The 13213-nt window shown below is 40.0% G+C and overlaps 1 pseudogene; it reads left to right on the top strand.

Annotated features, from left to right (window-relative positions):
• The first annotated feature begins 343 nt into the window (after nt 1-343).
• Nucleotides 344-5056, top strand: LOC102116038 (protein SET-like; annotated as a pseudogene).
• Nucleotides 5057-13213: the final 8157 nt, after the last annotated feature.

Raw genomic sequence — 13213 nt, 5'->3', positions numbered from 1 at the left:
CATCTCAAAAGTAATGTTGAATGTAAATGGCCTAAATGCTCCACTTAAAAGATACTGAATGGCAGAATGAATAAAAATCCACCAACCAAGTATCTGCTGCCTTTAAGAGACTCACCTAACACATAAGGATTTACATAAAGGTAAAGGGGTGGAAAAAGATATTCCATGCAAATGGAAACCATAAACGAGCAGGAGTGGCACATTTTATATCAGACAAAACAGACTTTAAAGCAACAACATAATAATAGTGGGGGACTTCAATACTCCACTGACAGCACTAGTCAGGTCATCAAGACAGAAGATCAACAAAGAAACAGTGGACTTAATCTATACTCTACAATAAATGGACTTAACAGTTCTGCCTGTTTCCGGACAAGGGAGGAGATTCGTGATCTGGTTCTTGGACTTCCCTTGCAGGACGGCCCCCAAACGCCAGTCTCCACTCCTGCCTCAAAAGAAGAAACCAAGACCACCTCCTGCTCAGAGACAACGGCCTCTGCAGGCTTGCCGAAGAAGGGAGAAAAAGAATAGCAAGAAGCAATTGGACACATTGATGAAGTACAAAATGAAATGGACAGACTTAATGAACAAGCCGTTGAGGAGATTTTGAAAGTAGAACAGAAATATAACAAACTCTGCCAACCATTTTTTTTGGAAGAGGTCAGAATTGATCGTCAAATCCCACATTTTGGGGTAACAATATTTGTCAACCATTCAGAAGTGTCTGCACTACTTGGGGAGGAGGACAAAGAGGTACTGCATTATTTGACCAGAGTTGAAGTGACAGATTTTGAAGATATTAAATCAGGTAACAGAATAGATTTTTATTTTGATGAAAATCCTTACTTTGAAAATAAACTTCTCTCCAAAGTATTTCATCTGAATGAGAATGGTGATCCATCTTCAAAGTCCACTGAAATCAAATGGAAATATGGAAAGGATTTGATGAAATGTTCAAGTCAAACACAGAATAAAGCCGGCAGAAAGAGGCAGCGTGAGGAACCAGAGAGCTTCTTTACCTGGTTTACTGACCATTCTGTTGCAGGTACTGATGAGTTAGGAGAGGTCATCAAAGATGATATTTGGCCAAACCCATTACAGACTACTTGGTTCCTGATATGGATAATGAAGAAAGAGAAGATGATGATGATGATGAGGAGGAGGAGGAGGAAGGATTAGAAGATATTGATGAAGAAGGGGATAAGGATGAAGGTGAAGAAGATGAAGATGAAAGGGAGGAAGGAGAGGAGGATGAAGGAGAAAATGACTAATAGAGCACTGATGGATTCCAACCTTCCTTTTAAAAAAATTCTCTCCAGTCCCTGGGAGCAAGTTGCTGTCCTTTTTTTTTTTTTTTTTTTTTTTTTCCCCTCGTGCTCATTCACCCTGTTCTTGAGGTCTCTGTTCTCTAAACCACGGCTTTCAACTTATTTTGGGAGAAACAACTCGAGCATAATACAATGGGAAAAGAGTCTCTACCCCTTTCTGTTCGAAATGCTTTGTTATCCCTTCCTGTCTGACCAAAACTGTATGGAATCGACACCACCAAGCTCTGTGGGAAAAAAAGAAAAACCTGCTCCCTTCGTGCTACTGGAAGCTGCAGAGTGCTAGGCCCTGTGTATTAGTGCATAGAATTCTAGCTTTTTTTCCTCCTTTCTCTGTATGTTGGGCTCAAGAGAGTACACTGTGTCTCTATGTGAATATGGACAGTAGGCATTTACCAACATGTATCTACTTTCTCTTGTTTAAAAAAAAAGGATAAAAAACTTAAAAAAAAATGGCATTATAGAAGGTCAGCAAAGGATAGGTTTGAGATGTTTGGGTGGTTAAGTGGGCATTTTGACAACATGGCTTCTCCTTTGGCATGTTTAATAGTGATACTTGACAGACATCCTTGCAGTTTAAGATGGCACTTTTAAAAGAAATTCTCTCCTAATGATGACTTGAGCCCTCCCACTCAATGGGAGAATCAGCAGAACCTGTAGGATCTTATTTGGAATTGACATTCTCTATTGTAATTTTGTTCCTGTTCATTTTGAAATTTTCTTTTTATTTCACTGGAAACGAAAAATGATACTCAGTTTTAAATGTTAAAAGTATACAAATTGCTTTGTTACAAAAAAACTAAATGTGTACACAAAGGATTTGATGCTTTCCTCTCAGCCTAGGTATACCTACTATGACCTTCCAAGTTTGACTTGTATAACATCACTGTCAAGCTTTGTCACCCTAACTTCGTATTTTGTTGGTATGCCCTTTGCAGGATGACCTCATGGCTATGTGGATTGAGTAACGGGATTTGAATCAATGTATTAATATTTCCATAGCTGGAAAACGTGGGTACAATTTGCCATTGGTTTTTGAAAGCATTCACATCATTGGGAATACCAGATTGCTCAATACTTTCTAAGTATATTGTGCCCTTGATTTTTATCTCCAAGTGGCAGTTTTTAAAATTGGCCTTTTACCAGAATATAAAATAATAGTGCCTGCCACTGAGAGGTGACAACGTGCTAGCAGCCCTCGCTCTCGGTGCCTCCTCGGCCTTGGCGTCCACTCTGGTGGCACTTGAGGAGCCCTTCAGCCTGCCACGACACTGTGGGAGCCCCTCTGTGGGCTGGCTGAGGCTGGAGCTGGCTCCTTCTGCTTGTGGGGAGGTGTGGAGGGAGAGGCACCGGCGGCAACCGGGGCTGCGCATGCAGCGCTCATGGGCCAGCACAAGTTCTGGGTGGGTGTGGGTTCGGTGGGCCCTGCACTCGGAGTGGCTGGCTGGCGCCTGCTGCCCAGAGCAGTGAGGGCTTAGCACCAGGACCAGCAGCTGCAGAGGGTGTGCCGGGTCCCCCAGCAGTGCTGGCCTACCGGGGCTGCACTTGAATTCTCGCAGGGCCTCAGCTGCCTCCCCGTGGGGCAGGGCTCGGGACCTGTAGCCTGCTATGCGGAAGCCTTCCCTCGCTCCCAAGTAATGGGTCCTGTGTGGCCTGAACCTCCCCGCTAGAATCCCTACGAGCGCCTCCCCAAAGAGCACCTTCCCCATGAGCGCCTCCCCCAGGAGCGCCTCCCCCACCAGCGCCTCCCCTGTGAGCCCCGCCCAGCCCCTGCACTTCGGTCCCATTGACTGCCCAAGGGCTGAGGAGTGCAGGCACCTGGTGTGGGACTGGTGGGCAGCTCCACCTGCAGCCCTGGTGGGCAGCTCCACCTGCAGCCCTGGTGCAGGATCCACTGGCTGAAGCCAGCAGGGCTCCTGGGTCTAGTGGGGACTTGAGAACCTTTATGTCTAGCTAAGGGATTGAAAAAACACCAATTAGCAACCTGTGTCTAGCTCAAGGTTTGTAAATACACCAATCAGTACTCTGTATCTAGCTAATCTAGTGGGGAGTTGGAGAACTTTTGTGTCTAGCACCCTGTGTCTAGCTAAAGGATTGTAAACACACCAATCAGCACTCTGTGTCTAGCTCAGGGATTGTAAACGCACCAATCAGCACTCTGTGTCTAGCTCAGGGATTGTAAACGAACCAATCAGCACTCTGTCAAAACGGACCAATCAGCTGTCTCTGTAAAATGGACCAATCAGCAGGATATGGGTGGGGCCAGATAAGGGAATAAAAGCAGGCTGCCTGAGCCTGCCAGCAGCAAACCCTTGGCTCCCCTTCCACACTGTGGAAGCTTTATTCTTTTGCTCTTTACAATAAATCCTGATGCTGCTCACTCTTTGGGTCCATGCTGCCTTTATGAGCTATAACACTCACTGTGAAGGTCTGCAGCTTCACTCCTGAAGCCAGCAAGACCATGAACCCACCGGGAAGAAGGAACAACTCCAGACGTGCTGCCTTTAAGAGCTGTAACACTCACCGTGAAGGTCTGCAGCTTCACTCCTGTCGGCAAGACCATGAACTAATCAGAAGGAAGAAGTTCCAGACACATCTGAACATCCGAAGGAACAAACTCTGGACACACCATCTTTAAGAACTGTAACACTCACCGCGAGGGTCTGCGGCTTCATTCTTGAAGTCAGCAAGACCAAGAACCCACCAATTCTGGGCACACCACCACTATCCAACAGACCTGGTGCTCTAATGCCAAGTTATACATGAGACAGCTGCTGGCATGTCTTCATTGGCTATAGAAAATGTGGCCAAGAAGATAGGCTCTCAGAGTAAGAAGTCTGTGATGGCTAGCAGCAACTGTCCCTGCTCTCTGGTATAAAGCTCTGAAGTGTGACTATGTGAATCTGGGTAAGATAATGGACCCAGCTCTGTTTGCTCAGTGCCATTGTGCAGAGAGGCACCCTAATGCATAAGCTTTTTAATGCTGTAAAATATAGTAGCTGAAATTAAGCGCCACTTTTTCAGAGGTAAATTAATGGTCAGTCTGATGAAATTCAGAAGCTTTTTGATGTATAAAACTTGATAAATGGAACATTCCATCCATAGGCAAAAGTGTAACAACCTATCTAGATGGATAGTATGTAATTTCTGCACAGGCCTATGTTTAATAAATACATCACTGTATACCAATCAGGAATCTTCCTCCTGATCGGTATATAAAAGAACACAAAGATTAAAAAAATGTACTTCACAGATATTTGCAGAACATTTTATCCAATAACTAAAGAATACACATTCTTTTCATCAGCACATGGAACATTCTCCAAGATAGACCACATGATAGATCACAGACAAGTCTCAATAAATTTAAGAAAATCAAAATTATATCAAGTATCCTCCCAGACCACAGTAAAATAAAACTGGAGATTAACTCCAGAAGGAACCCAGAACACTATATAAATACATGGAAATGAAATAATCTGCTCTTGAATGATATTTGAGTCAACAATGAAATCAAGATGGAAATTTAAAAATTATTTGAACTGAACAATGTAACACGACTTATCGAAACCTATGGGTTACGGCAAAAGTGGTGCTAAAAGGAAATTTCATAGCATTAAATCCCTACATGAAAATGTCTGAAAGAGCAAAAACAGACAATCTAAGATTGCATCTCAAGGAACTAGAGAAGCAAGAACAAACCAAGCCCGAACCTAGCAGAAGAAAAGAAATAATCAAGATTAGAGCAGAACTGAATGAAATTGAAACAAAAAATACAAAAGATAAATGAAACAACAGGCTGGTTCTTTGAAAAGATAAACAAAATTGATAGACCATTAGCAAGATTAACCAAGAAGAGAGAAGATCCAAATAAGCTCAATTAGAAATGAAACATGAGATATTACAACCAATACCACAGAAACACAAAAGATCATTGAAAGCTACTATGAAAACCTTTATGTGCACAAAGTAGAAAATCTAGAGGAGATGGACAAATTTCTGGAAATATACAACCCTCCTAGATTAAACCAGGAAGAAATAGAAACATTGAACAAACTAATAACAAGCAGTGAGATTGAAACAGTAATTTAAAAATTGCCAAGATAAAAAAAGTCCACAGCCAGATGGATTCACAGCTGAATTATATCAGACATTCAAAGAAGAACTGGTACCAATCCTACTTAAACTATTCCAAAAGATAAGGAGGGAACCCTCCCTAAATCATTCCATGCAATCAGTATCACTCTAATACCAAAACCAGGAATGAACATAAAAAACAGAAAACTACAGACCAATATCCATGATGAATATAGATGCAAAAATCCTCAATAAAATACTAGCTAACTGAATCCAACAGCATTTCAAAAAGATAATACATCATGATCAAGAAAATACATCATGATAAATTGATGATACATCAATTCATGCCAGGGATGCAGGGATGGTTTAACATATGCAAGTCAGTAAATGTGATACATCACATAAACAGAATTAAAAACAATGATCATATGATCATCTCAATAGATGCAGAAAAGTAATTTGACAAAACCCAGCATCCCTTTATGATTAAATCCCTCAGCAAAATTGGTATAGAAGGGAAATACCTCAAGGTAATGAAAGCCATCTACGACAAACCCACAGCCAACATTATACTGAATTGGGGAGAAGTTAAAAGCATTCCATCTGAGAACTGGAACGAGACAAGGATGCTCACTTTCACCACTTCTATTCAACATAGTGCTGGAAGTCCTAGGCCGAGCAATCATATAAGAGAAAGACATAAATCAGTAAAGAGGAAATCAAACTCTTGCTGTTCACCAATGATATGATTGTATACCTAGAAAACCCTAAAGACTCATCCACAAAGCCCCTACATTTGATAAATGAATTCAGTAAAGTTTCAGGATACAAAATCAATGCATTACACACAAATCAGTAGCACTGCTATACACCAACAATGACCCAGCTGATAATTGAATCAATAGCTAAATCCCTTTTACAACAGCTGCAAAAAAAATGAAACACTTAGGAATATACTTAACCAAGGAGGTGAAAGATCTCTACAAGGAAAACTACAGAACACTGCTGAAAGATATCATAAATGACACAAACAAATGGAAACACATACCATACTCATGGATGGGTAGAATCAATATTGTGAAAATGACCATGCTGCCAAAGGCAATCTACGGATTCAATGCAATTCCCATCAAAATATCATCCCCATTCTTCACAGAACTAGAAAAAAAAAAAAAACTCTAAAATTTATATGGAACAAAAAAATAGCCTGTATAGACAAAGCAAGACTAAGCCAAAAGAACAAATCTGAAGGCATCACATTACTCAACTTCAAACTACACTACAAAGTTATAGTTACCAAAACAGCATGGTACTGGCATGAAAATAAGCACATAGACTAATGGAACTGAATAGAGAACCCAGAAATAAAGCCAGATACTTCCAGCCAACTGCTCTTTGACAAAGCAAACAAAAACATAAAGTGGGAAAAGGACACCCTATTCAACAAATGGTGCTGCGGTAATTGGCAAGCCACATGTAGAAGAATGAAACTGGATCCTCATTTCTCATCTTACAAAAATCAACTCAAGCTGGACGAAAGACTTAAATCTAAGACCTGAAACCATAAAAATTCTAGAAGATAACATCAGAAAAACACTTCTAGATGTTGGCTTAAGCAAAGAGTTCATGACCAAGAACCCAAAAGCAAATGCAACAAAAAACAAAAATAAGTAGATGGGACCTAATTAAACTAAAAAGCTTCCACACAGCAAAAGAAAAAATCAGCATAATGAACAGACAACCCACAGAGTGGGAGAAAAATATTCTTAAACTACTTATCTAACAAAGGACTAATATCCAGAATCTAGAAGGAACTCAAACAATCAGCAAGAAAAAAAAACACCAAAAAAAAAAAACCCAAATAATTCCATCAAAAAGTGGGCTAAGGACATGAATAGACAATTCTCAAAGAAGATATACAAATCGCCAACAAACATAAAAAAAAAATGCTCAGCATCACTAATTATCAGGGAAATGTAAATTAGAACCACAATAAGATACCACCTTAACTCCTGCAAGAATGGCCATAATTTTAAAATAAAAAAAAAAAGATATTGGCATGGATGTGGTGAAAAGGGAACACCTTTACACTTCTGGTGGGAATGTAAACTAGTACAATCACTATGGAAAACAGTGTGGAGATTCCTTAAAGAACTAAAAGTAGAACTACCATTTGATCCAGCAATCCCACTATTGGTAATGTACCCAGAGGAAAATAAGTCATTTTATGAAAAAGACCCTTGCACATGCATGTTTATAGCAGCATAGTTCACAATTGCAAAAAATAAGGAACCAGCCTAAATGCCCCTCAACCAATGAGTGGATAAAGAAAATGTGGTATATTTCCACCATGGAATTCTACTCAGTCATAAAAAGGAATGAAATAATGGCATTCACAGCAACCTGGATGGAATTGGAATTCTAAGTGACACAACTCAGGAATGGAAAGCCAAGCATCATATGTTCTCATTTATAAATGGGAGCTAAGCTATTAAGACACAAAGGCGTAAGAATGATATAATGGACTTTGGGGACTTGGGGAGAAGGGTGGGAGGGGTGGGAGGGATAAAAGACTACATGCTGGGTACAGTGTACACTGCTCGAATGATGGGTGCATCAAAATCTCAGAAATCACCACTAAAGAACTTATCCATGGAACAAAAAACCACCTGTTCCCCAAACACTATTGAAATAAAATAAAATAATGACAGATGGGGGCATATAAATAGGACTCTTAGTGAACAAGGAGAGAGAAATAGAGAAGGAAAGATAAACTAGGAAGAACAATGAACTCTGAGGAAGAAGATCAGAAAGACAAAATGTGCCCATGAGAGACATAGAGGACAGATTGCCAGAAACTAGGACAGGCCAACTACATACCTTATGTCTGTTGTCCCTGCTTCATCGCCTGGGGGTAGATAAGGACAGCATGAAAGCCCACACATAACCAGGACATCTTGGAAAACTTTCCTGTCTTAGCTCAGGAGAGTCCCTGTGATAGGAGACAAAATACCCCAGAGAGCAACGACAAACTAGTTTCTTGCCCTTAGGTGAGCAGCTTAGCTGCTCTTGCCTCAGTTTTCCCAGTGGGAAAGTGGGTACAATTCTTACTTTAGAGGCATATTGAGATCATACTGAGTTAAGGTGGGTACACGAAAAAAAATGTAAATATCTCATACTTGTAGCAATTTTTCTTTTAAATAATTCAGAGCTCATAGAGGAAATCATAATGGAAATCAGAACATACTTAGACAGAACAGTAACAAGAAACTATACCAAGACTCAAGGGATAAAAAGTCGCTTGTTTAAGTTTCATCAATTATGCCAAATTAACAGATTAGTTTATTTGTTTGTTTGTTCACACTTTGATTCTTTTACTTGAAACATGATAGCTAATAGATACACTACTCCTTTTAGCTCTTTTTAGGGAAGGTTTATCAAAAGTGAATTAATCACTTTCAGTGATGTCCTTTGTATAGGAATCAATTATGTTTCCTTGAAAAAATTTTAATTTGTCAACAGACTTTCAGAGAGTAGCAACCATCAGTTAGTTTAGAGGCAAGACTAAATATGAGAGCAGAGGGCAGAAAATAAATACATAAGCAAAAGGGGTAATATCAGTTTTCTGGTTATTTTTGACATGGGCAGGCCTTTAAAAATCTCACTTACTTCTTCTCTATCTTCTGTAGACCTACACTCTATTGTACTATATGTTTATTGCTCCTGACTCGGATTACCTATCTTACCAGATCAAATTAATATAAACAAGTCAGGACAAAGAAGTCTGGCACACAGAAGTTACGGATATGTGGATGGGATTAAGACTAGAATTCTTACTAAATGAGTAAATTGCACTCCAACATTTCGTAACTAAATCTTTTAATATAGATGTTTGCAAGGGATGAAATGTATAAAAGAGTAAAGGGGTCTCTGACAGAGAAATCTTGGAGTCACTGTTCTAGACTCTTATTTCTTGTTGGTAATTAAAAAATATTTTTTTCCCTTAGAGAATCTGCTTTTAAAATAGTAATGAGCTAATTTGATAAAATAATGTGTACTAATTCACAGAAGTGCTCTTCCTGGTTAAATGTACTTACATGTGTTTGCAAATATTACCTTCAGAAGTCAATGCTTTCATCTAAAGAAGTGTCTGTAAGAGCAGGAAACTCATGCATTTGGCAAAATTATTTGGGGACAGTTATAAGCCAGTGGTTACCTGCAGAGTTTCCCCACCCCAGAAACTCCAGCATCATCTCTTTTGTCAGCCTATCCAGCTGACTCTTTACTAAAGTCACTTATGTCAACATTTTGAAGAATGGCTTAATTATTAATATATATGCACATTATCTGCAAAATCCCCAATCAACCTGAGAAATAGTAAGTTTTTTACTACTTACTTAGTCCAAATCTACTGCTTCACAATCCTTTTCCCAGATTTCAGTCCCAGACCCCAGAGTCAGTTTTAATCTTATTTATTTACTCTCCCTATCTCTGCCTTCAAAATTCTCAGACATGGACCCCAACTCCTGCTCCTCCTACAAGCCCTACTGGCTACCTTGGCCCACTCCAAGTCCTAAGGCAATTCACCTCAGACCTCTGGTGATAGTTAGAATTTTCTTGCAAATTCGGGTGCTTTTTGCATAATTTGAGAGGTTTGTGAAAATCCAAACCCAAAGTCTCCTTCTTTGCCAGTGCATTAAGACCTGAAGCTCCCCACAGCCATCCCTGAATACATGCTCTCCCTACCTCATCTGCCCAACTTGGCCAGGTCACAGTTTGGTTTCCGCCATAGCAAGTTGGTTTGTGTCATGGGATCTGCCCCTAAGTTTCACCCAATCCCTTCTCCACCCATGACCAAACCTGCCTGTTATTTTGTCTTGCTCAGTCCTTTTCCTTGGCCTTGGAGTTCTGCCTACTACCTCCTCCAACACCTGAGGTTATGATACAAATGACTGGATCTCCTGAATATGAGTAGCCCACACACTTGACACCCACCTGGACCCTTGACACGGTCCCACTTCTGAATGGAGGCCTCCAGAATTGTGTTTCTGACTATGTTGTCTTTGAACTTAGTCTTGGTTTCCCAGCTTCCTCCTTAAATGTGGCTCTGCAGGATTATCCTCCACCTCCTCCACCTGAAGTCCCAAGCCACATCCTGGTTCCATTCTCTTTCTTCTCTTTTTCCTGTTCTTGGAAACAACCCACAATGCCTTGCATTGAAAGAAAACCAAAATATGGTTTAAATGCTGTATGAATTTCCACAGAAGGAAAATGCCAGATATCTGTTTTGCCTCTTTTACTGACTGTGAAATGATGCTCTGTATTTCATGGTTCCTGACTAAGGACTGTTCCAAAGTGCCTAGGACACAACCTACAAGTTTTTGACATTTTTTAAGCCATATGCTTTATATTCTTTTCTCCTGGATTTTCCCAGTTTGGGCTGTGTGTCTCCATGGTTGACCTGTCATGCACATAGACCGAGAAAAGGGAGATATTTAACAAGGAATTATAAGAGCTATTTGAAAGATCTGCTGGTCTTCATTTGGTTTCTCACTAAATGCTCTCATTCATGGGCATAGTAAATGTTCACTCTGAAATTCTCAAAAAGAGCAAAACAAAGTCAATTACCTCTTCTAATATAGATGGAAAACTACTGTAGATAATAAAGGAACGAACCATAAGAAGCACAGTGCTGAAAGCCAAGCACAGTAGTGCATGTCTATAGTCCCAGTTACTCGGGAGGCTGAGGCAGGAGGATCACTTGAACCCAGGAGTTAGAGGCTGTAGTGCACTATGATTGCACCTGTGAATAGCCACTGCACTCCAGCCTGGGTGACATAGTGAGAGACCCTATCTCTTAAAAAAAAGAGAGAGAGAGAGAGACAGAGAGACAGAGACAGAGAGAGAAATTCTAGGATTATGAGAATCATGTCACTGTACAAAGCACTTTTAAATAGCAATGACAATAATAGCAGCCTCCCTGGATTTATCACTCCAGGTCCAGGGCATTCTGCTACATGTCCTTTGCTGTGGCCCCATGAGATGGGTACTTTATAGCAGAGGAACTTTAATCACTACACCCCACCATCTGTCCTATGGCCCCAAGTTTTTGTTTTAATGTTTAGTTTTCTGTTAATAGAGCTCAGTTAAAAGAATCAAAAACCAAAACCAGCCAACAAAAGGCATGAGTATTGTAGAAAAAGTGGAGAAAACTCAAAGGTTTCACCCATTTGTACCTTACTGTGATCTTGGAGCTTCTCCCTCAGGACTTCTTGGCCACATTTTTCACAGTGAACTTTTCCAAATGCTTCAGTTGAAAGTGATACGTCAGAGCCACACAGCTGACAAAATCACTCTCACAGTGCTCCCAGTTACAGGATTGAAGAGCCCACGTTCTTGCTCAGTGAAGTATTGGATTTAGATCCTGTTGATGCCAAAAACGGAAAGCATGAGTTCTTTGAGGAAGCTCTAGTTCCTCATAGTTAGCTAAAATAAAGATATTCTTTCTAGTGTGTTCATTTGTTCTCCCTCACATTAGTGTTTTCTAAGAAACGTATCCCTCAGTAAAATCATATACAACATCGTGAAAGTATCCATGTAGATCAGCTGCTTGTAACTTGGGTCTATAAGCATTAGAGAGGCTGAAAACCCCTAAAAATAAGTGCAAAATTGTCTAAGTATATATATGCATTTTTCTAAAAAGAGTTTCAAATAGATCTGTGATCCAAGAGATGCTAAAAACTACTGATTTAGGTATTTCCTCTATTCATGGGACTCTCTGAGAGCCATGGATTCCTCCAATTTTTACCATCCAGTGAATTCTCATATTTGAGAAAATTATCATGAATGATGATTTCTGTATTTTGAATCATTCTCTGGATTTTTTAAAATGTAAAAGAGAAAGAAAGTAAGAACCAGAAGTTTATACCAAGAGACATGGTCTAGAAGAGGATGTTGGTGTGGTTCTAATCTTCTAGCTGACTGCTTCTGAAACTGTATATTTATTTTTGTTGTTGTTGTCAGGCAGCTCTGCTTGCATTTGTAATAACTTATCTGAAGCTTAGAGCTCCTTCCTCAGTTAAGGATTATGGGATTTGTATTTAGCAGTTTTGTAGCAACTGATTAGATCCAACTTTTCTAACTGCCCCAAAAAGTGTGTATTAATTTTGCATTTGCCACTGTAACAAATTACCATAAATTTAGTGACTTAAACACACGAAATCATTATCTTATAGATCTGTAGGTCGGAAGTCTGCCATGGATCTTACTGAGTTAAAATCAAGGCCTTGTGCTGTATATCTTTCTGTAGGTGCTGGGTAGGACCCCTTCCCTGCTTTTTCCCACTTCTAGAGGCTGCTGCATTCCTTGGCTAGTGGTCCCCTTCCTCCATCTTCCAAGCCAGCAAAAGCTCTTGAAGTCCGGCTCAGGTTGCATCACTCTGATCTTTTCTACCTCTATTTTCCACTTTCAAGGACCCTTGTGACCCATAGGACCCAACTGAATAATCTATGATAATCTCCCTGTTTTATCTGCAAACTTAATTCTCTTTTGCCATGTCAGGTAGCAAATTCATAGGTTCCAGGGATTAGGACATGGACATCTTTGAGGGAGAAGGGATTATTTTGCCTATCACCTTGTAATTCTAAACAATCAGAAATAGAAATGAATCCAAAATGTGTCTGAGTAAAATAGAAGAAAGGCAAACTGTTTCTACTCTCTGCAAATGCTTCTGTGTGTAATTGGTTTTGGAGTCTTTGTCAAACAAATTAGAGCTGCTAGATGATCTTATTAAGGACATGCACTCTTCA

Source organism: Macaca fascicularis, chromosome 6 (assembly GCF_037993035.2).
Source record: "Macaca fascicularis isolate 582-1 chromosome 6, T2T-MFA8v1.1".
Taxonomy (NCBI): Eukaryota; Metazoa; Chordata; class Mammalia; order Primates; family Cercopithecidae; genus Macaca; species Macaca fascicularis.
This window is presented reverse-complemented; position numbering and strand designations above follow the sequence as displayed.